Here is a 25,592-nt window from a genome sequence, read left to right on the forward strand (position 1 = left end):
CTTTGCCCTCTGCACACCTGCTGCTGTGCTCTCCTCCGCGGCTCCGAAGCTTCCACCCTCCTCCACCCACAGTCTCCACCCGCGAAAGGGCTTCCTAGTATGTGGAAACCTTTCCTCCTTCACAGCTCCCTCTCACTGGTGCAGGTCCTGTCCCTATTCTTTTGTCTCTGTTTATTCTGTTTTCTTTTGCCCTACCCAGGTACGTGGGGAGTTTCTTGCCTTTTGGGAGGTCTGAGGTCTTCTTCCAGCGTTCAGTAGGTGTTCTGTAGGAATTGTTCCACGTGTAGATGTATTTCTGATGTATCTGTGGGGAGGAAGGTGATCTCCATGTCTTAACTCCTCCACCATCTTGAAGGCCCTCCTGCAGTTTCTTTTTATCCATTCATCTTCTGATGAGCTTTTGAGTTGTTTCCAGAGTTTTGCTATTATAAAAAAGTTGTTATGAACATTGAAGCACAAGTCTTTGTGGATATTCATTTTCATTTATCTTATATAATTACCTGCAAGAGGAATTAATTTTATTAGAAACTACAAAACAGTTCTTCAGGGTGGTATTTCCCATCTTTTGAATTTTTACCTTTGCATGTATATATATGTATTCATATATATATGAAAACTACTATTTACCTATTTGTGAAAAGTACTATCCAATAAAGTTCACAGTTGGTATGATATAGAATATACTAATCAATGCTGTACGTGGATATTTATACGTAAATATTATACTTTATATACTAATTTATAATCACTGTTATTTCTCCAATTTATGCAATGTTTGTCTATCTCTGTGTAGTAAAATGTTTTACAAGATTATTCTGATGAATTTTAATGTATTAACATTATTTGTTTAATTAGTAACTTTTTAAATTGATTCTTTTTTATTATAAGAATCCTACAAAGTATTTTTATACTTAATCTTGATGTGCATTTCTAATTAAGTCCTCCAGATAAATTACTAAATTATAACATTTGGTCAAATAAAATGAATACTCTTTAAAAGAGTTACAAATTGTGCTGCAGGAACCACAGACCCCATTCCATTTTCATAAGAAGTAGTTGAGGCAGTCATGCATGGAGCGGCTCTTTAACCCACCCTGTTGCCTAGAATTTGAAAAGGAACTATATTTTTGAAAACCCTACAAGATAGTTGTTTTATTTTACGTTCATTTAGCTAAATAAAAGCCTAAAATAAAAAATTTTAATATGTATATTTCTGACCTCATATTCTTCCTTCACTCAGCTTTATTTTCTATATAGGTTGTTAATTTTTAGCCATTTGAATTATAGTTGACCTCATAAAATAGAATTATCTCCCATATATGTCTTGAATATTTTTATCCAATTTAATTTTTTCCTTTTTATTTGTTTACTATATGGAAATTTAAAGGCCTACATTAAAAAATTTCATTAATAATTTATATCAATTATTTTTCCCATTTAAATGTTCATTTATTTTATGTTTATTCATATATGATATAAATAAGTCATTTCATCATCTTTATTCAAAGAATCAATCTCTAATATAATAGAAAGTTATATTGATAATAAAAAAATTTAAATACTCTGTGCCAGATATTTTAGTCTATTCTTATGAGCATTTAATTTGTATTTCAGAACCATACTGGCTACAGTGTATTTTTATATTTAGAAGTGCATGCTTCTCACCATATTTTTTTTTCCAAAATTGTGTTGACTATTTTCAAATATTTGTTATATAATGTATGTTAATCTGTAATTTTCATGAGTCACAGATTTGATTAATTAAGGAAGATGTTAAACCCAGTTTTAAGAACATTTAATGAGTTAGGTATTTTTAGACCATTTAATAGTAGAGTTTTAGGAGAAGAATGTGAGAGGAGATGCAAAACTGATTAAATAACAACAGAGCAATAAGCAGTGACCTTTGGAGTTTTCTTTCTCACTGGACAGAAATCATTGATGTCTACAACAGATAAATATCTACCTGTTAACCTCTGCTTGTACTGAGCTGTAAGATAGCTCAGTACATAGAAAATCAATTAAAGGTACAAGCCAGTATAGCATTGAAGGGAGAAAAGCAGCAATCACTTTAGTCTATGCCCGGGTCCCTCTAATCTGATAGTCCACTCCTGTGTGATCATAATTAATCTCCAAAGATTATTCATAATCACAGAGAGCTGTCCTCATTAGGTTTGGTCTATTTATTTTCATAAGTATAGCTAAAGTATTAATCATGACTGTTAAGAGGTAAACTGAAGCATATTAAAAAATTAAGAGTTTATTTGAGCAAAAATTAAATCCGGCAGCACCAAGCTGGAAGTGGGTAGAAGGGCTCCACAGATAGGAGCTTGGGGCAAGACTTTTACAGAGTAGAAGAAGCAAGGCGGAAATAATTTGATTGTCTGTAGCTTAAGTGGTTGCATTATTTGGGAAAGCCTCCTTGGCTATTTGTGATTAGTTGTCTTTAGGTTTCGATTTCTTAACCTTGAGGCATCATAGGCTTATGTTTTGGTTTACTTACATAGACTACTAAGACATTAAAGCCCCCTCAGTCTAATGGCCATGTTCTTTAATTATTTTAATACTATATAATTTTTTTAACATATATTATTGAGCAAACTAAGACCAGATAACTCCTGTTTGTCAGTATTCACATGGTATCTTAGGATAGATTTTTCAGAGATCCTGTGATTACCACTTCTATTCTGACGCTAGAAAAATAAGCTCAAGACACTTCCTCCATCAAATTTTACCTCTGTCTTGTATAAGTGTGGGTGAATTCATCTCTTATCGAGGTTTCAAAAATCTGCTAAGGTCCCTGGTCTGCCAGTGGTTTTTCCAATGAACCTGGATCCCTAGAAGCCAGATACTGACCAGTTTTCTCGAGAGGGCTTTGTGTAGGGCACTGGTTCCACAAAAAAAGGAAAGTCAATTTGTGTTCCTTAATAGTCTCCTTGCCAGAACTGACTAAATGAGAATCATTCTGAAATATGGCACCCCAGGTAGGAAAAGATTAAAAAACAACAACAATCAGGATTTACTCTGGAGGCTAGGAAAAGACGTGCATGAATTTAAGCAACCCATGAAGTGTATACTTCTATGAAAATGTATTTTATTGGCTATCTCAGGTGAGTCCATGTTGGCAACTTGAACATGATGTACAAAACTGTTAAAGTAAAATTTTCAAAGAAGGTAAAATTATGACTCTAATGCAAATATAAAATGAACATATGTCAAAGATAGTATTAATGTACCTAAAATCCTTTCTTTGTTCCTGCAACCTTTTCTTTGAATATCCTCAATTTGGTGTATCTTCTTCACCAGGGATTTCAACTATTCACCAAAGAAGGGGGGAAAAATCTCTTTAGTTGGTTTGTTTTGCAAAGGTGACTTTCTCAGACATTGACCAGGTGGTAAAAGAGATCTTACTGTCTGTTTCTAAACCGAAAAGAAAGGTGGTTGCTTGGCCCACTGTTTATGCTGTTAACACCAATTCAGTCTCCCATACAACACATAAAGCTTTATTAATTTCCACACTAGTTACTTAAAAAGGAATACATATTGCAAAGTGAGGATTAATTTTATTTTTTAATTTTTATTTTATTATTATTTTTCTGCAGAGAATTCATTCTAGTTTTATGTGCGCGCACAGAACACATATTTTTCCTGTTACTGGGAATTTTCACACTGTTTCTTAAAACATAATAGCACTAGCATTACTGTGATAGGGTACCCCTGACTCCTTCCACAACAGGAAATAATTCTGTCTTAGCCTAACACTGTAGGTGATACCAGCCCTAGTTAAATTTTTTTTGGATACCTCAAACTGGTCCCTGTGCTATCACTGTTAAGCCAATTTAGAGGAAAATAACATTTCTGCAGTAATAGGGAAGTTACAAAATGTCTCAGTCCTCCTTAAGTTTATAGTTAGTGCTGTGAACATTCTGTATGAAAAGGAGAAAAATCTCACAGGATTTTGTGGATAGAAATAACAAGACATGTGAAAATTCTCTGCCAAATAGTCCATGTCCTGCATCATTTTTCAATGAATTATCTGTTGAGGTTTCATTTTAGGTTGCATTCTTCCCATTAGTTTCATTCTTCATCCTGAAAGGAAAAAAAAAGAAAATGGAGAGACAGAGTGTTCTCTGAGAATTCGTATACCCTTAGCATATCGCTTGAACATAGGAGCAGGAAAAAAAAAATCGTCAAGGATTTTATTTGAATACAATGATTTATCTGCTCAGTGCTGAAGGACATGAATACATTACGGTATCTTTTGCATTTGACTTTTATTTCTTTCTTAGCAAGTAGATGGTTTCAGAGACTGCTTAAAAACAATTCTAAAATGGTACGATGAGGCATTTATTTCTCTCAGTAGCATAGACTTTCATATGAATAATTGAGCTATACATGGAATCTCAGACTACTCCGTAGTTTAAAATTTATACTAATGGTATAATGACTTTTGCATTTCCAAAGTTCACTGTATGGCTCTATAAGCTTTCATATGTTAATATACTTCAGTATTTGTTTGATAATTTTTCATACTCAATTGATGTTAACTATAATAGTGAAATATACATGGGCAGGGGTTCAGGAATTAATTTTTTGAAGTTAATAAAATCACATATAATTAACTAGAGAAGTTAAATCTGAGGTATTACTTTTTCTACTGCTTTTATGCTTGTAAAATTTTACATTGCTTTCCTTGTTTACATGTAGAATTTGCTTTTTTATGCTATGTACAGTTTTCTATATTTTAAATAACCAAATAATTTTCACATATATGTGATAGCAAGAAAATTATTTATTTCAGCTTCTTGGTTGGGGAATGTGCAATTTAACATCATAGTTTATTTATTTTTTAACACCTTTATTGGAGTATAATTGCTTTACAATGGTGTGTTAGTTTCTGCTTTATAACAAAGTGAATCAGTTATACATATACATATGTTCCCATATCTCTTCCCTCTTGCGTCTCCCTCCCTCCCACCCTCCCTATCCCACCCCTCTAGGTGGTCACAAAGAATGGAGCTGATCTCCCTGTGCTATGTGGCTGCTTCCCACTAGCTATCTGTTTTACGTTTGGTAGTGTATATATGTCCATGCCATTCTCTCACTTTGTCACAGCTTGCCCTTCCCCCTCCCCATATCCTCAAGTCTATTCTCTAGTAGGTCTATGTCTTTATTCCTGTCTTACCCCTAGGTTCTTCATGACCTTTTTTTCTTTTCTTTTCTTAGATTCCAAATATATGTGTTAGCATAGGGTATTTGTTTTTCTCTTTCTGACTTACTTCACTCTGTATGACAGACTCTAGGTCCATCCACCTCACTTTTACAAATAACTCAATTTCATTTCTTTTTATGGCTAATATTCCATTGTATATATGTGCCACATCTTTATCCATTCATCCAATGATGGACGCTTAGGTTGCTTCCATGTCCTGGCTATTGTAAATAGAGCTGCAATGAACATTTTGGTACATGACTCTTTTTGAATTATGGTTTTCTCAGGGTATATACCCAGTAGTGGGATTGGTGGGTCATATGGTAGTTATATTTGTAGTTTTTTTTTTTTTTTTTTTGCGGTACACAGGCCTCTCACTGTTGTGGCCTCTCCTGTTGCGGAGCACAGGCTCTGGATGCGCAGGCTCAGTGGCCATGGCTCACAGGCCCAGCCGCTCCATGGCATGTGGGATCTTCCTGGACCAGGGCACGAACCCGTGTCCCCTGCATCGGCAGGCAGACTCTTAACCACTGCGCCACCAGGGAAGCCCTATTTGTAGTTTTTTAAGGACCCTCCATACTGTTCTCCATAGTGGCTGGAGCAATTTACATTCCCACCAGCAGTGCAAGAGTGTTCCCTTTTCTCCACACCCTCTCCAGCATTTATTGTTTCTAGGTTTTTTGATGATGGCCATTCTGACAGGTGTGAAATGATATCTCATTGTAGTTTTGATTTGCATTTCTCTAATGATTAATGATGTTGAGCATTCTTTCCTGTGTTTGTTGGCAATCTGTGTATCTTCTTTGGAGAAATACCTATTTAGGAACTGCCTTATCTTTTTAATGGACTTGATATTTTAAGTGCTTTAGATATTCCTGAGGCTGAGGCTTGGGCAGCATAATATTCTACCATCCATGAAGGGGAAAATCACTGTAAATTTTAAGGCTAAAATAATAAAATAATTAGAGAATAGTAGAAACATGGTTTCCATTTCCTCTCATCTGAATTCCTGGCTGACAGTTTAAGAGAAGCTTCCCCTTCTATTTTTATTTTCCTGGTATTTAGCACAGTCTTTGCCATATAGAAATCACATCATTTATGATGTGATGGATTTTGAGAAACCATGTTATTATATTCTGAGTTTTAAAGCTTAAGGATTATAAATTTATATATTAGTGTTACTACTTGTAATTCAGGAAAATATTTCAGAAAATATTCAGATATTGGGATATTCACTAGGGATTCTAGACAGATGAGTGTATGGACAGTTGGTTAAGTGACACTTTGAAAGTTAAACAAAAATTTTAAAATGAATAAAATTTGCACTCCTTGGCATGATAAATGAGGTAATTCCGGAGATTCCACTTGGATGTAGTTGTAGCTTAAGAAGCTGAAAGTTTCCCACATATCTATCCTATATTCAGACATATTTGCCTTATGCTCCGTGAAGGCAAGGACCACTTATATTTTTGCTCACACTGTTAGTGTGCCTGTACCAGGAATCTTTTCATAATGCTCTTCCTTTTCATTTTCCCGGCCACATCTATTTCCAATTCTAATACAACACTTATCACCACATTAAATTATAAAGTGTCCTACTTGTAATTATTTGAAGCAAAAGTCTTTTTTCTTAATTTGCGTATGTTTTTATAGTGCCTGTTCGTGTCTCAGGTCACTTGGGAAATATTCAGTACGTTAGTGTTTAATGGTTTGTAACTCTCTGCTTAACCAGCAGCAGTGGTCTTGGGTTTGGATTCGAAATCAAACTTATGAGACACGATAGTCTTCACCCAATGCTGTTACCTTGAAGCATGAACATCAAGAATATAGTAGAGATCATGTGATCCATGGCCACAGATTGCAATCTCAGTTTTTTTTTGCACTGGGAATGTGGGTGTTCACAAGTGATGAGACTGAGTGGGTGCAGACCACTGTTCAGGGAAAATATGTTCCATGACATTTGTTAAAACGGTAAGGTAGACTTTATTCAGGACCATTGTAATAGGTATAGGGACCACTGCAATGGAATTTTACAGTTGGGGAGAGAGATTGAGGTCAACCCTGAATGCCCACAGCATGGGCAAGTGGGAATTTATAAGCAAAGATGTGAGTAGGGGGTCAGTGAATGGAAGAGTACTAAGAGGAAGCATCAGGAGTAAGGGGGATTAGGGCTAAATCAGCTTCACAGAATTCTTGCTGAAGACAGGCCAGGGTCAGGGATCAGACATCACCTGGGGGATGGTGATGAGAAACCTGATCAGATGTTGAGGGTGATCAGATACAGAGGGTGGGAGGGGTCTGGTTAAACTGTTTTAGCAGAGTTCTTGCTAAAACTAGATTTTACAAGGAAGTACATAGATGGGCCTAGAAGGGTTAGCAGATTGATCAAACAAAGAACTTTTTTTTGACGCCTCAGTTCAGGGAAGCTTTCAGGATCTCATCTAGTTTGATAACTTACTAATTACATAAGCCCCTCAAGGGTATAGTTCCCATTATATGGTGTAGTTATATCAGATTAATCCTGATGAATCATTAGTCAATAAACAATCTCAAAAAGAAGTGGAGTTGTTTGTTCTGGTACATGGGGAATATGGCCAAGAAATCGTTTCTCTTAGATCTAGCAGTATAATCAAGTATACATTTCTTGATCTAGTGTTGCAAGGAGGATTCTACTTAAAGTCACATTTTCATGCTTACCTGAGCCAAGAACTTACATGAGAAAAGGCAGCAGAATTCGTGGTAACTCTTGTCTTCCACTCACTAAATTAGTTGGAAAACTACTGACCATTTTTTTTTTAATGTAGCCATTGAAATGAATATATTTGAAAGTATGTTTTTAAATTTACTTTTTCAATATACCCTTCTACTTATCCTCACAAACTACTTTTTTAAAACTGAATTTATAATAATCCATCTAGAAGTAGATAATTTAAATGCATATTTATATATATGTATTATACAAAATTTCACATTTTTCTACATATATGTTCCATGAAAAAAGTTATTGGTTAAGATTCTTAAGGATCTTTCTCAAGAAATTTATATGTTTATCCAAAAAGATCAAAATTTAAAAGCAGATAAGACCAACTAGGCTCCACTGAAATTCATGGAGGAAAAATTGTTAGGTACAACATATTGATAGATATCTTAACTTCACTACCATTATAATTACTCTTGAATAAGTTCTTGTTTGTACATGTTGGTTCTGGGATCTTGTTTCAGTAGTGCTAGAAATGACCATAGATGAATTTTTAAGTTGTAAGAATAACATGGGACTAAATTGTCTCTGTATAATTTATTTTTGAATAAATAATGATTCAATGTCAATTTTAATAACAGAAGGATCCCAAAATAAATGAGTATACTAAAAGTGGTAGAGACTAAAGGAAAATACTTATACATACCTATGTTTTCATAATACAACAATCATCTTTTTAAAGTTGTACACATCTAAAATAGTTGCCCTGATTCTGATCATCACCCACTTAATACAAATAGTTCAGAAGTCCAAACATCAGTTATTAAAAGCCTGTAACCAAACGGCATTAACTGGGAATCTATATGTACATAGTTCCTTAAGTATTTAAGTACTGTATAACAAATAATTAAGAATAAGATGAATACATTTGGCTCAACTTAATTAACATGGTCAGATTGGTGCGACTGATAATTTCTTCCACTGAATTGCTTTTTATTTGTTTTTATATGCAGAGACAGTCTTATTGAAATACACCTTTAAAAAATACCTCATTATTAAACATTTCTATTGTGATAATGAAAAAAATACCAGCTTTCACAAGTACATAAAAATATCTTAAGTTATTAATTGTTCTCGTAATTTAACTGGTATCCCTCAGTCCCACAGTTTACTTTGTATAATTGAATACTAGCATGGGGGGTTCTAAAACCTACATTTCTGGGCACCTTTAGTAGCTGGCTTTCAGTAAGTAATCCTAGTTGGAGAATCATAGGTCAGATCCTAAGGTTCTGGTGCAAATCCAGCTTTCTGCAGAAAATGATTCTCCGTTTGAAGAAAAAAAATATATTGTGACTTGCTTCTTGGCCCTGCTAAGGATTAAATAACTAGTGATAAGACCCCAAGTCAATTGTGACCTCAGTTGTCAGTTATCAAGTAGGGGTTCACAGAGTTATAAAGATGGGCTTGTACACAATATACCACCATCATTTGAAAGTATGATATGCAAGATTTGGGTCAATCAGAACCTAAATCCTTGAGTAAGTTAGGAGAGTATGTGGCTCAGAATCCCAAGACACACACTTCAACTGTTTTGCTCCATCTGCTTCCATCCATATATATTGTCTCATTGACTAGGACCAGTTCACCAAATGAGAAAAGAAAAAAAAAAAAGGCTGTATTTTCAGATGGTTATTTGCATTATGTTCCCACCAAGCAGAAGTACATGCTGAAGCATCACAGTCCCCTCATAGAGCTCCATCCCACTAGGCAAAAGGTCAAGAAGCATATATGGTTATGCACCGTGCCTTGTTCTTTTATGGGGATGTAGCCAGAGGACTAAGTTGATAACTGATTCATAACCAGTAACATAGAACCAAACTGTGTGATAGGATAGTCAGAAAAAGATTGGAAAATTATTTAAAAGGAAGTTGAGAAAGAGAAATATAGATGAACCTTAAGTAATGGTATGGAGTGTAAGGATACCTGTATCTAAAATGAGTACTCACCACAGGAGTCCATTACAAAGGATGATCTAGATAATTTGTTAGTGACTGTATTTGTAGCTACTCTTCAAGCTGTGATCTCTTTATTGGAACAATTAACAGAGAAAGGCATTTAATATTCAGCTACTAATGTGGAGAGCTGGAAGATACTCCCCTCGTGCTTTTTTTCCTATATATTGATTACCCAGGACCGTCAGAAGGAGGTACTTTCAAGTTGCAGACCAACTGTCCAACTTCACTGTCTTAGATCAAAGCTCTGTTGATACTGCCTCTTCCATAATTATTACTCATGAAACTTAATTGTTTCCACATCATGTAGAACATCATAGTGGTCCACTGCCTCGCTGGTAGGCAGATTAGATCTGGTGAGCTGGATGTATGAATAGCAAGTATCTTAGTTGCCCATGCATAGAGGAAAACCGCTCTACTGATGCAAAGAAAAACAGACTTTATACTCCTTATTTCAAAAGGAGAGAAGTCCATATAGGAAACTGGTTACCAACTTACTAGAAAGACTAGGTCAACAAAAGAGTAAGGGGAACGGAACTGGAGTAGCAAAATGGAAGGAGGGGAAAAAAAAAATCTTTTTGGCCCTGGCTCCTACCATTGTTGCTTTCTGTCTAGGTGGAAGTGGTGTGTTTATCTTGGTCCCCAGTGACCAGGGCAGAGCAGCCCAATTTCAGTGGTTCTAGGCTTTGATGGAGTTGCCCATTTTGGGCAGGTCGAGAATTAAATGCAGCATCCTCTTCCACTGCAGAGTAGGTGTTGACTCATATATGCCAGCCCTGGGGCATTAGCTCTTCTGATTTCTGGGTTTCCCTTCTTCCTGTCTGTTTGTCTAGGAGCCCAGTCTCTTGCTGCCCTACAGATTTTTCTAATGATGTTGCCATGGATTTGCTGTTCCCATTCTCTGTGATTAAAATACCTAGACTGCTTTCTGTTTTTCTTACCCAAATTTGCCTGAGACATTAATAATTAAATTACTGAGCTAATAATCTATAACTATAGTGGGAACTTATTAATTACTCATCCCAAGCTCTGCTCTTTCACTGCTTTGCAAATAGGCCAATATGCCATGAGAAGCAGCATTAAGCTAAACTCTTCAGAGGCCCTACCTAGCTCAGCAAGATATCCATGCTGCAGCATGAATTCTTGCAATTTGTTGTAGTAACTTTTTGAAAAATCTAGGTTGTACTTAGCTGGAAATATAAATATGCTGAATCCGATGGGATATTAGCATCCACCCAAAGGAAAAAGAAAAATCTTTGCTTTAAAAAGTAACTTGAATTGGTGGTATGTATTCTGCAGTGCTATTAGTTTCTTAGCTTTATAAGACATTGTTCTTAACTGAGTCTTATGATTAGATTTATAGCCCTAGTTTATACTAATTAAGAAATAGTCACCTTTTCCAATTTTGTTATCTTTTCTGTGAGTGTAATTTTCTCATTAAGACTAAACAGTATGAAATGATTATTTAAACTAGAACTTCAGTAGCCCTGAACTGGAATTACAATAAGCAATGATCAAACATACAGGTTTCATTCTATGATAACAATGGTGATACAGGCAATATATACCCTTGATAAGAGAGAAAGAGGAGAAAAAACTACTGCTGTAAGCACAATTGTAACCTTTAATTTATGTAAAAAAGACTAAGAGGTAAATCATCTTATCCTTCCTAATGTGCTTATTATATGCACTCTTGTCACTAACTAATTTTGTTATACATTCCTATCTTTGAGATTCTAACATGTGACAGGAAAACAAGATGGAAATATATTCCAGAAGAGCAGATGTTATTGATTTAGAATCATTCATTTGAAAATGTTAAAATGTCAAGTTTTTAATTATATTTTATTGTTATTTGATTTCATTGGCATACAAATCTAATCAGGGCAAAATTAATATGTGCATCTCCCATATAGAGACTTCATCTCTATATAGGAGAAAACGATATTTGAATTCAAACTTCTGTTCGATATAATTGTTTTTCCAAGTCTGCACATGTCCTGCCAAGCCTTTTTCATAAAAAATAGAAAGTTCTGCTTCGGTGGGATGGTAGCAACTGCTGGATGATAATTCAGTACATTTGTTCTTGTTTCTGGTTACAATGCTGGATGATAGCCCCCAGCTTCCCTGCAGTTAAGTGTGGCCATGAGATTGGGTAATGGGATATGGGTGGAAGTGATATGCGCTCCTTTTAGCCTGAGTCTAGGACTCAATTCTCCCTGTACTTTCCCTTCTGTAGAGCTCTGAGATAGAAGAATCCTGTGCCCCTAAGTCACCTCTTCCCAAACAGTGACAGCCACTTCAGTTTGAATGAATGAGAAATAAAGTTCTATTATGTCGAGCCATTGAGAGGTTTTGCTTTATTTATTTTATATTTGCTAAAGGCACTCTAAACAATAAAAGGGATCAGACAACTTGTACTTAACCCATTAAAAAAAGCTTAGTCAAAAAGTACAGTAATTGCTTTTGCTGAATTTTTGGTAAGTTTTATTTAAAGTAGCATTTTAAAGTTTGTTGTTCTTAATTAAAACTTTTACAAGTAATTTGAAAGTCTGTGATACAAAGTGACCTGTAATTACTCTGGGTCACAAATTTAAATCCTGAACCTTCAAAGATGGTGAGTAAGCCGGATTTGGCTGATTACTCAGCCTGGCTGTCCAGCTAGCATCATGCATCCCAGAACTGGTTTTATTGTTCTCCCCTATCTAGTAACACTCAAGAAATATCAAACCTTATGTTGTCATTCAACTTATAACCCAGTAAAAAAAAAGTTGCTTATAATGTTAAAGAAAAGACCTTTTAATTCACAAAAAAATATTCTTTCCTATTAAGAAAGTACCTACTCCAAAGGGACTTCATGGAATCATTCTGCATATAAAGTACTCCCTAAAAATCCTATTATATTTTACTTAGCATATTTTTGTTCATGAATTTTAAAATCTGTTATTATTTTAGTACTAATGAACTTCATAATATTGACAGGTCTTTAAATTACACTACAAAGGTTATGTTTTAAAGAGTTTCTCAAAGAGATAATACTCTAAAAACTGATGTGGTCTAAGTGCTTTGCTGAAACAGAATGCACAAAAGTAATGAAAACATTTTTTATGATAGGTGGCTATTCACATACAGTTTGATTATTCTGGATAAGAGTTGAGGGATACAAAAACACATTTGATGTAATCTTGTAGCTTTTCAGGGCAGAATAGCACATTTGACCTTATATTCTGAAGAATGATACTTATTGGTTGTAAGATCTTAGCGTTAACTGAATTTGATTTTATTGAGTATATCTTTTCATTTAATTTAATATTTTGCTTTTTAAATAAAAAAACAATTTAAGCATAGGATAACTCCACTGAGAAATAATAACTGACACGACTTCAAATGCAAATAATAGACCGCCGCTGGGAAAAATTTTCATAGAGGTCACTCACCATTTATCTATTGTCTTTCACTGGGGTCAGAACCTTCATGGTTTATTTTCAACAAATGCTGGGAACTCAATTTTAAATAAAGTGCTCAGAAATCAGCTTCTTGTGATATGTTAAATGTTTTGACTTTCAGTGATACTTAGCATTTCAGTTGATGTCAGAATGTTAAAAAGGGAATGTTGAATCACAATTCAAAAGAATCTGATTAAACTTGAAGTGAGAGTCCCAGCAGATGAAGCAATATTTGCTAAGGAAAAAGTCACTGTATGGGATGCAGAATAGGTTTCATATGTAGGTTAAATGGACAAGAACCCACCCGAGTAATCATTTTTACTACATAGTTTGATTTAGTTACATAAAATTATTTTGATAATATGCTGATGGTTTGTTTAACAGAACTCAGTAGTTTATTGTTTTTTACTGATACAGTTGTATTTCTTTAAAGCTGCTGTTGAATTATCAAAGGTATAACTAGATACAAAGGAGAATTGGGAAAGAAATAAAAATCATATTTGAAGATTCAAGACAGAGGTGATTTTTTTATTTACTTATTTTGTGATTCAGAAAAGAATGAAATAATTTTCCTAAAAACAACAACAAAAACAAATTAGCAGGCCCTTCACATAGCTGTGATCTCATCAAAATTGAGTCAAATTATCACACCCACAAATTCATGGATGGATCTCCTGAGTATGTTTTAATCAACTAAATCTGGATAGCCTTAAGAATATTGCTTATTATTATTAGAACAAAGGCATAAACAGAAAATCAATATAAGTTAATTTAAAGAAGAGGCACAGCTTATGTAAGCAGCTGCTGCTGAGAGTTCACCATTCTCAATTTCAAAGGCACACTGAGGTATAGAAACTACTGAAGAAGAAAAAAAGAGAAGCTCCATGTCTTTTCCATATTGAGAAATATATTCAAGTAAAGAGAAAGCACAAGGTGAATACTCTGTAATGTCTACAAAGACTTAGGGAAAACAATTTTCCAGTCTTTTCTTTTTTAAATCAATTAAGAAAGACATCTTAAAAATGATATCGGGGAAGTAGTTACAGAGCAAAATTATGAGGTAATGAATGTTCCCATTTCTCCTTTTGGAGGATATTACTAGGGAATATAGTAATTATTTTAAAAAGAACATTGCAGTAACTCCACTCAGGTTCATAAAGTTTTTGTATGCAGTACATGAAGCAAATTACAAACACATAAATACATGTTTTTTGTCACAGTCGACCTGTAACATTTAGAATATTCCGGGAAGCTTTGTCAACAATAAAAATGTTTGGGAGAATGAACCAAAGAATCAATCATGCTGTGTTTAAAGTGCCATTCTGGAAAATCCACTCATAACCCTTTACAGTAATTCTGATAAAATCTATAAACACGCAATATAATTTGGTTAAACAATAAAGGAGTGGGCCCTTTCTATGGAATGACTATTACTTAAGAGTATCTGATAGCAGAGCCCTCAAGGGTCACCAGGAGGTGTTCTGGTTTTTGTTCTGTTTCTGCCCAGACAGAATTACTGTTAGTACTTTCTTACATTTTGTTTCTTTTTCTGCTGTATTTCATTAGAGTTGGTTTTAAACATATCTGAACTTAAGTAGTGAGACAAAATCTTAAAAAAATTCCTCTGATAAATCTCATACTAATGTAACTGGTGTCTTAGGTTGTACAAAGATGTTAGAAAATATTTTTCCTTGGACAGTCTGAAACTCAGATTGGTAAATTTCTGGTTTAAGAAGGTTGGGCAACGAAGAAATTTAATTCTTTATCTTTTAAAACTTTTCATTATGGAAAATTTCAAAGATATTAAAAAGTAGAGGGAAATATATCATGACTCTGATCCATCCAGATCTCAACTTCAACAAATGTCTATTCTATTTCATTTAGCAGGCCCCCTTGCCGTCACTATTATTTTGTATCAAATACCAATTTAAAATATTATTAACATGCTATTAATATCCTTTATATTATCATATATCTAGTCAGCGTTCACATTTTACTTTACATTTTGTTAGATTTGGAATTCAAATAAAGTCCATTACATTGTATTAGATTAAGTTTCTTAAATCTCTCTTAACTAGGTTACCATTACATTTCTTTTTATTCCTTGCTACATTTGAAGAAATAGTTTTAGTGATAACTGCATTTTTAGATGTCTCCTATAGAGATATAGGTCCCTCTCCCCATAGACACCACATAAGAATAATTAAGAATCACATTGATAAAGAAATACTGTCACTGATGGAAAGGAGTATATTCTAGATACAGCTCAGTGGAGAGGAAAAATGTGAGCACCACTCACCCAACCTACTATTTTACACATCTGAAAATAAACAAAGGAAAATAGCTGTCATTTACAACTTGGTGTGCTTCACTCATTCCAACATAAATTTCAGAAATGTTTCCATGATTCTAGGCACAATCATTTGACAGAAGTAGATTAGGCAGTAATAAAAATGCCATGATGAGGTATTTTAAGGGTTTTTTTCTTTTCCCCACTGCCAGCAATATACCCCTATTCATACAAGACACAAGATGAGTGAACATTCAAATAATAATGGGAAATTCTTGAACTATTATGTTATACATTGTTACTTATTGTTAATATTAGCAGAACGGCAAGACCAAAAATTATATCATGAGGTCAGTTAGGTGACCAGTACATTTATACACACATAGGAGGCTTTTTTTAATGATCTTTAATAATTTAAAAGTACATTTATAAAATCATTTTTGTTCTCAGTTTAATAGGTTGATTTTTAGCAGGCTATGCTAATAAAGAATTTTTTATTACCTCTTATTTTATGTTTTTTAAAATTTTTTAAAATTTAAAACTATAAATTTAATTATTGTATCAAATATTGATACACACCTATAAAAATTGACAGTTGTTACATTCATATATATGTTATATGACAGTTGTTATATCCATATATATGACAAGTTTATTATATTCATATATATGTTATATGACAAGTTTATTATACTGATGCACACCTATAAAAATTGACAGTTGTTATATTCATATGTATGTTATATGAAAGTTGTTGTATTCATATATATGTTATATGACAGTTGTTATATTCATATATATGTTATATGACAAGTTTATTCCAACCATGTAATGTTGTTATTATAATCCCCATCATTATTTTCCATTTAGTATATCTATTTTAGAATATTTTTAACTTATCCAAATATACAAAGCTAGTAAATGGCTGGGTCAGAATTTGAATCCACTTTGGCTTCAGAGTCCATGTACTAACCATTATATGATGCCTCCTTTTTGCATTATTTGTTTCATGTTTTAAAATATAAAAATGTACAAAACGTGACCAAAATATTTTCACTTAAAAGCCACACCCTCAATTTCATTCAATATCAGTCTTTCTCAAAAGGAAACATTAAACATGAATTTGATATTTAGACGTCAAGTCTGTTTTAATCCATTCAAGGGAATTTTAAATATATGCTCTATTTATTGTTTTGTGGCTTTCTTTTAATCAGTAAATTATTTCTTTTATCTATCTCTAGTTAGATCTAAATCATTTTCTTTAGTTGGTATACAGCATTTCAACCATAAATATAACACTATTTATCCCCTGTTTTTCACTATACAAAGAATGCTACAATATTCATCCAAGTTCCTGGTATATATGTAGAAACTTTACTGTTGCCTACATACCTGTGAAATGGTGTTACTGAAATCTAGTACATACACTTTTCTAATTTAATTAGTCACCAAGTAATTGTTCTCATAAATGTTTTCACAAACTGTGATGAGTAGACTTCCAAGATGGCCCCAGAGAGTCATGCCCCTTGATATCCAGGCTTTGTGTACAACCATCCCTCTATATCCTGGGGGATTTGGTTCCAGGGCCCACGCCACTACCAAAATTCGAGGATGCTCAAGTCGGTTACATAAAATGACATAGTACAGTCAGCCCTCCCTATCCACTGGTTCTGCATCCAGCCGTAGATCACATCCACAGATACAGGGCTGACTATATTTCCCTCTGCTTGAGTGTGGCCACAATCTGAAACTTTCTTCTAATTAATAGAACATGGCATATCCCACCTGTGATGTAAGGTTATATGGTAAAGGTAAAAGGATTTGTAGTTGTAATTAGGTCCCTAAACTTTTAAGTTAATCAAATGGAAGATAATTTCAGCTGGGACTGAATCCTTTGATCTCCATAGATCAGAGACTCTTAAGCTGAGGGCACTGAAGCAGGAGAAGTTCTCTCTCTTCATTGCTGGCTTTGAAGAAGCAAGTGGCCATGTACGTATTCTACAGTCACAAGGATATAGCTTGTGCCAGCAACCTGTCCCTAGCTGAAATTGCAGATGAAATTTTAGTTCAGCCCCCGAGATGAAATTGCAGCTCACCTGGGGCTGACTTCACACCTATGAGACTCTCAGTAAAGGACCCAACTAAGTCATGCCTGGACTTCTAAACCACAGGGAAGTGGGAAATAAAAAACGTGTGTGGTCTCAAGTCAGTATGTTTGTGAAATTTGGACAACCTTTTTTCACATCTTTGCAAACAGTTGATTTTCCTAGATTTGTTCGAATTTTTCCAAGCTTACAGTTAGTCAGTGATACTTCATTATTTCAATTAATTAGCAATACTCTGATTTATTAAGGTGACTGAAAATATTTAAACATGTTCATTGGTCATTTGCATCTTTCATTTTGTGAAATTGTCTTCATAGATTTGACCTTCTTTTTGGATCATTTATCTTTCTTTTTTAAGTTTATTTATTTTTAATTTTATTATTTATTTTGGTTGCGTTGGCGGTCTTAGTTGCGGCAGGCAGGCTCCTTAGTTGTGGCACATATACTCCTTAGTTGCAGCATGTGAACTCTTAGTTGCGGCACGCATGTGGGATCTAGTTCCCTGACCAAGGATCGAACCCACTTCCCCTGCATTGGAAGGCAGATTCTTAACCGCTGTGCCACCAGGGAAGTCCCAGGATCATTTATCTTAATCTTACTGATTTGGAGAGGTTTTATATACTCTGAAAGGTTATAGTTTACTATATATAATTCACGTCTTCCCTCAGCTTGTCACATTGTTCTTTCTTTTCTTTTTGGTGTGAGTGAGTCTTTGTGTGTATATCGTATGTGTGTGCATTTGTTATCTGACATACAACATATATATCATATATATCATGTACACATATATATATCATATACACACAAATGCACACACACGTGTTCTTTGTTTTGTGTTTAAGAATTCCTTTCATTTTTCACATTCAAGGTCATAAAGATATCTTCTTATGAATTTTTAAGAGCTTTGATCTTTTTTTATGTTTTTAATGTTTATGTTTTAAGTTCTCTTGGGATTTAGTTTTATATATAGTATAAAGTAGCCATCTGTTATATACAATAAAAGCCTGATATTCCCAATACCTATTATTAAATTATCCAGCTGTTTCTCTTGAATTCGGAACACCACGAGTAACATTTACCAGTGTCTCAATGTGTTTCTATGTCTTGTTGGATATAACTTTGTTTTAAATATGTTCTATCTATATTTTTTCATTTTGGAACTAGCTATTGTTGTTGTCAGTATAGAATTATATGGAATCATGGGGAATGAATCTAGATAGCTCTTACAAGTGAGTGTTAGGTGAAAGAATATCACAACTATATCGTGGAAGTGGTAGGACTAGATCCTAAATCTTTCTTTTTTATAATTAAGTATATTGCATTGATTCAATAAATATAAATTCATCAAATGTGTAACAAGTGTAATGTACTGAGGAGACAAAAAATGTATGTGCTTGCTAACTTAAGAGGTCTTGTCATCTCTTGAAAGGTATTAAAAAAACACATGAAGGCACCATACGTAATGGGAGTTAGTATTACAAAAGTTATTACCTTAAACTTTGGAGTTTAGCAAATCATTCTGAACTACTAGTACTATGTGCGCTATTAACTAGCAGCATAATCATCTTTGGCAGCTGAACTCATACTTTCTCAGTGGTTTCAACTGTGTAACAGGATGGCCTCACACAAAGAAAAGCAAGAGGTAACTAAACTGCAAAAAAATATTTGATGAAATAATATTTTTTCTTATTTTGTTGGAATATATGAAAATACATTTACATTTTTATGTATTATATTGGGCATTACATTAGTTGATATTTAGTTTCTGAACAAGATGTCTGTTACAACTAAGTTTAAGTTTCAGTTCTGGAATTCTGAGAAACAATTCTGTAATAGCATTCTACATGAAAGCAGTCTTAAGAAGTTGTTTATTTTGATAATGAATACACATACACATACATATGTATATATACCTTGGAGTTGAGAAAGAAGATACAGTGGATGGCAGCCACATAAATATTTGCAAATTGTAGACTATAAAACTTTGGGGAGCCAATAAAAAATGCAGAATACCCTTGGAACTGAATTTACCTCCAATAGAAGAAAGAGAAAATAAAATGAGAGGAAAGAAGCTGACAGAGCTAGGTCAAATTTTTAGCTGGACCCTGCTATGCTTTGTCCCTGAGCTTTGCAAGATGCAGCTAAGGTTATATAATTATGTATATTCCTTAGTAAGGTTGAAAAATGCATTTTAAGTGTATCAGTCAGGGTCAACTAAGTAAAATGGAAATTGCATGAGGTAATATAAAGGACTTAGTATAAGAAATTGGTTACACAGGCATATGGAAGCTGAAGGAGCAAACAAAGAAATGAGGTAACCCCAAGTTAGTAACTGCAGGAAATTGTTACCATGTCTGTGGTTGGGAAAATGAGAAGCATCCTAGAAGCTCAGAGGAGTCTCCTTGAGATCCAAGTCTTAAAGGAGGGATACGTTTGAAGAGTGCATTGATGTTGATTCCAGATGCCAGAACAAACTGGAGGCTAGAATCAGCTTTTGTTACAGTGGTAAACTGGTTCTGCTGGGGTACTCTGTGGCTATGTGGGCAACGCTGAAAGGAACAGCAAGCAGAGATGGAAACACAAGACCCTTCTCCTCTAACCTTGCTTCCAAATTTTCCTTTAGTTTATCCTACTGCCAGAATCTAATGGGAAGCCCCTGACAAAGAAGTAAGGGAAATGAAGGTTGTAGAATCCTAGCTTGAGCCTGTCCAAATAGATTCCAAAGGAATTTTGGAGCTAAGACAGTGGTCCCCAACCTTTTTGGCACCAGGGACCAGTTTCATGGAAGACAGTTTTTCCACGGACGACGGGGGTAGGGGCGATGGTCCAGGCAGTAATGTGAGCGATGGGGGAGGCAGATGAAGCTTCACTCGCTCTCCGTGCACTCACCTCGTGCTGCGCTGCCTGGTTCCTAACAGGCCGAGGACCTCTGAGGGACAAGAGCTAAATAAGTTGCCCACCCAGCCTCCACATGTACCTTGTTAAACTTACTGATCTTCTATGAAACAGTAACATACTTTTCCTCAATAAGATCCACATATCCTTCACATGAATGAAGACACTCTCATCCTTTCATCCAAGAGGTATCTTGGCATCCATCTCAGGGTACTAGTCATGAAAGAATATTTGGGCCATTTTATCTTTTAGTTTAGTCACAATCCTTTGTGAATATCCTTGCAGTTTAAAGACTAAAATATAGAGTTATCCATAAAAAATAAATATTATCTGGAAATACTAAAGAGAAAGAGGAAAAAAGGTAGAAAAATAAAAATTTGTTAATATCAATTAATTACTAGAAATATAACAAGCAGGGAAGAAAATATGCATAGTTACTATAATCTTCATTTTTATATTTAGGTTCAGTGGTTTATGTAATTTCTTTCATTGCCGATTTCATATTCTTTTTGATCTCAGCCACCAGCTCAGCTGGTCAGTGTTCAGTAACATGGAAGGATGATCCAAACTTTCATTCCTGAAGGGTCTGTATCCTCAGAGGTCCTTCCTGTTGTGCCCTGTAATATTTCATTTATGTTTAAGAGTGACCTCACAAAAATCCCTAGGTCAGAAATATTCTGTCTCAATTGTGTAAATGTAACACAGTCTGTCTTTGATAATTTAATAACTTCAGCAGTAACTGTTAGCTCCTTCTTTGCCTATTGGTTCATAGAAATGAGAACAAAACACCCAGGTGGCTATATCAGCTTCTAATTCAATGTAATTATTTTGGTATCACTTGATAGAAACATTCTTACATTAGAAATTAAGACTTCTAAACCAACCCAGAGCTGCAGAGACAGGAAGCAAAAATTTTGCAGGGAGATTATAGTCTAATAGTGAGAAAGGCTGCACTCAGTTCCACCACTTCATCCTTCAATCCAAGCATTTTTGTTGCATCATAAAATATCAGAAACATCCCTCCTGTAAACAGCTCTTTAATCTTACAGAGAATTTTCTACCATACTGTTGGACCAGTTGCCTCTAGATGCACTGTGCAGGGAGACCACTCATCTATGGGTGTGAGCACATTGCTGTGTAACTTTTGTTGTGAAATACATCTCTCCAAGAACAATGTTGGGTTGCATACCATGACTCCAAATAAGGCATTCTATAAGTCTATAGATAATGGTGTTAACAGAATCATTTAAGGTAAGAAGGCAAATCCATATCCAGAATTAAAGGGAATATTACAGGTAAATGATTGCCTACTCAAGAAAGGGGTCCAATGTCATTTTGCTATCCGGTGACTAGTTGCTCTACTTAGAGGGAGGATACTATTGAATATATCAGGGGCTCAAGAAATGGTCTCAGTTTTGGCAGGTTTACTCATCAGCAATTGTAGTAAGATCAGCCTTAGCAAGGAAAATTCACATTGCTGAGTTCGTGCTTGGCCTCCAAGTGACTAGTGTCATGGCTACTTTGAACATGGGCACATGGTGCACACAACGAATTAAAGAGAATGACTGGTATCCATAGATCATGTAATCTTTTTCTTCTGATTTAAGAGTTGACTCTGCAGTGGATATTCTTTGGTAAACGTTCAAATATAACACAAGTATCTTCTCACTCTGCCCCTTTTGAGAAGTCCAGCCACATATCTCCTTTTGGGATTTCCAAGTTAATCATCTTCCAATCTTGATCTTTCTAAGATTCTAACATCTGGTCAAAGTTTTGAACGCTGCCCTTGCATCATTGTGATTTTGCAATATTTTCAGTCAAAACAGGATGATCAGATGCAATAGTCAAAGTCTGCCTAAGGAGAACTTAGGCGCTACTGTGTGTCAGGAAGACTGTCAATTAGAATGTTAGTGCTGCACTAAATGTTTCCATTAATGCCTGCCTATTAAGCAACACCACCTGTAACCAAACATTTTTTTTTCTTCCTAAATCCACTGTTGTTGAGAAACTATCCGTGTGTACATTGCTATGGGGTGAAATAAAGGAGAAATGTAACAAGATAAGATGCAATGGAAGCTGAGCCATATGCATCTGGAATTTATTTTTATCATGAAGAACTATTCAAGCCTGATCATGTACTAACCTATTTCTAATTGAAGATGGGTTACACTTGTGCATGAATGATTTTATAACAAGTTGGATCAGACAGAACACAAATTATAATCAGAAGTTTACTTGATTGTATGAGCAACATTTATTTTCTATTAGATTCTAATAATAAGATAAGACCTGTTTCTCAAAACTAGAGGAAAAAGAGCACAGTCTTTCTTCAGAACTCTTGAAGTCTGTTTAGTGAATTCTCTTATAAAGGCTTTTACAGTGGCTCTATATAACATTCTGTTTGTCAAGGATACATAGATTATATTTGGATCTGTTTTGTCATGAGGGAAAAATAATAGAATAGCTTTCATAGCAGCCTGAAATTGCTGCAGAGCCTTCTCTTGCTCTGAGCCCTACTCAGAATGTCAACTTTATGGTTACCTCATTAATGAGCTATGAACACACACTTGTGTATGATTTTTATTGCCTCTAAAATTGAAAAAGCCCCTTTAAGAATTGTTCTTCTCTTTTTTAGTCATAGTCAGTGCAAGATATAACAAATTGTCTTATATTTTGGGTCTATCCTGTATAGGTCAAGACCTCTAGACAGAAATTTCACCACAGGGTCTTGGATTCATGACCCTTATTAACAATGAGTTGCCCTCCCATTATCTGAGATGCACACCACTGGTAAGACACATGCATCTTATAGACTTGCTAGTTTTTTTCTTACTAGGTCCAGTCAGCATGACACATGAATTTAATTGACCACTGTGATTTTCCATGGATTACAATTAAGTTCTTGGTGAACTTAATCAGTGGTACTCAAAGTAAGGTCCATTGTCTAGTGTTGATTTGAAAACTCTTTGTTACTGTCCCACAATAAGTATAGAAATTGAAAGTAAGCTTTTACTTACGTTATTAGAGACTGGCATAAATCCACAGATTAGGCATCAAATAGCACTGGAGAGATTATGGACAAGAATAGGAGAGCTGGCATGGCCCTGAGACAAGACCTTGAAATTGCACTGCTGTTTCAGTCAGTTGATAGCAAACAACTTACGGTGATGCATGTAAATTCGTATAGAGAAGAGGCATTTGCCAGATCAATAGCTGCAAACCAAGTGCTGGGTAGAATTTGTTCCAGGTGAGATAACATACCTGGAGAGCATTTGCAGTTGAATCTGCTATCTAATTAAGATTATTATAAGCCACAGTTTATCACTAAGATTCATCTGCCTTTTATATAAGAAATACAGCCAAGTAAGTGAGGATGTTATAGGAATCTATGTCTTCCAAGTCGTTACTAATTTCTGCAATTCCCTGTTAATTATCCTGATAAGTGTAATTTACAGCATTGTACATACTATAATAGATTAGATGAACATTTTAATTTATTGTGCACAACTGGATGCTTTTCTGAGTGAAAGATGTGCAATAATTACATCTGGACAGTGGGTGTTAACAGAGTTTGGCCATAATTTATGGTAAATTAAAGTGTCTCTCAATCCATTGGCCCAGGCGCCAATGTTAGGATTCTGATTATGCCTATTATGAATATGGAAAAGAAAATAAGAGGTATACCTGCCAAAATTGAGGTCATTTCTTAAGCCCCTGATATAGATTATGCTTATTTCAATTACGCATTTAAAAACTGACAAAATAAAATAATTATAAGTGGGTCTGCAAGCTCACTATCTCACTGTGAGCTGACCTTATGTCAAAAATCCTTTTATGCTCTGACAACCATAGGCAGAATATTGTTTTGGTCCTCAGAAAATTGCATTATATTAAAGTTTAAAGTCTATATATTCTCAAAAGTTCTGAATAATTATCATTTACTGGTATTCTGCCACCTTTATAAATTATCCCAATTCCTTTAGAGATAGCCTTGGAATCATAATTACATTTATATTTGTCAATGTTGTAAAGTCTTTTCATAGTGAAATCTAGCCTCTCTGAATCAAGGGATTACAGAACTTTGAATAAAGTCCAGAAGTTTCTTAAAAGTTTATCACTTTCCATTGTGACAATACAAATAAATCTTCTCTTAATATGAAGATTTTTTCTGTAGTATACATCAAGTAATATTTTAGTATATTGACCTCACATTTTATTGCTAATAATCCATCATTACTTGACCACTGCAAAGATTATGTCAAAGTATTTTGATTTCTACTTAATTCTTGCTGCCTATTACAGTATTTATGATTATTTTGTCTCTGATGATTAAGTGCTATTAGTTGGTGTCTGTTGCTCTGGATGTAATTATACTCCTGGAAATCATTTCACCCATCTCAGTGATGCTGTTTCTCATCATCATTTATGGTCTACATACCAACCACAGTGGAGTTTATGAGGATGATGTTGGAGACCTCATTAATGCAGCTTAAGCCTTAGTGAAGTGAACATACTCTTGAACTGCTGGAGGATATATCAGGCAGATGGTTTTGCCAGTAGCACATGATAAATACACTACAGCATTCCTATCTCTCTAAACCTTTAGGATTTTTTCTCTTCATTTTTTCTAGGGTATTTTTAGTATCTCAACCTAACTGAATCTAAGCCAATACAATTTAAGATCAAGTTTCAGTCAATTTTTCAAACTGTTTGAGTCACCTCCAGCTATGCAAATCTAGTCATTTAAATCCAAAATCATTAAGTATACCCAAAACAATAAATTCAACCTATTCTAATGTTAACATTACATTATTCTGCGACTAGCATTCTTAGAATTCATTCATGAAATATCCCCCAGGTTTCTGCTGATATGAATTAACTAAATGCTTCAGTTATTTGCAGCACAAGCTCTCTCTGCTGGTTCAGAAATTTGAGTT

The sequence above is a fragment of the Lipotes vexillifer genome, unplaced genomic scaffold (genome assembly GCF_000442215.2).
Source record: "Lipotes vexillifer unplaced genomic scaffold, Lipotes_vexillifer_v1.1 scaffold1412, whole genome shotgun sequence".
Taxonomy (NCBI): domain Eukaryota; kingdom Metazoa; phylum Chordata; class Mammalia; order Artiodactyla; family Lipotidae; genus Lipotes; species Lipotes vexillifer.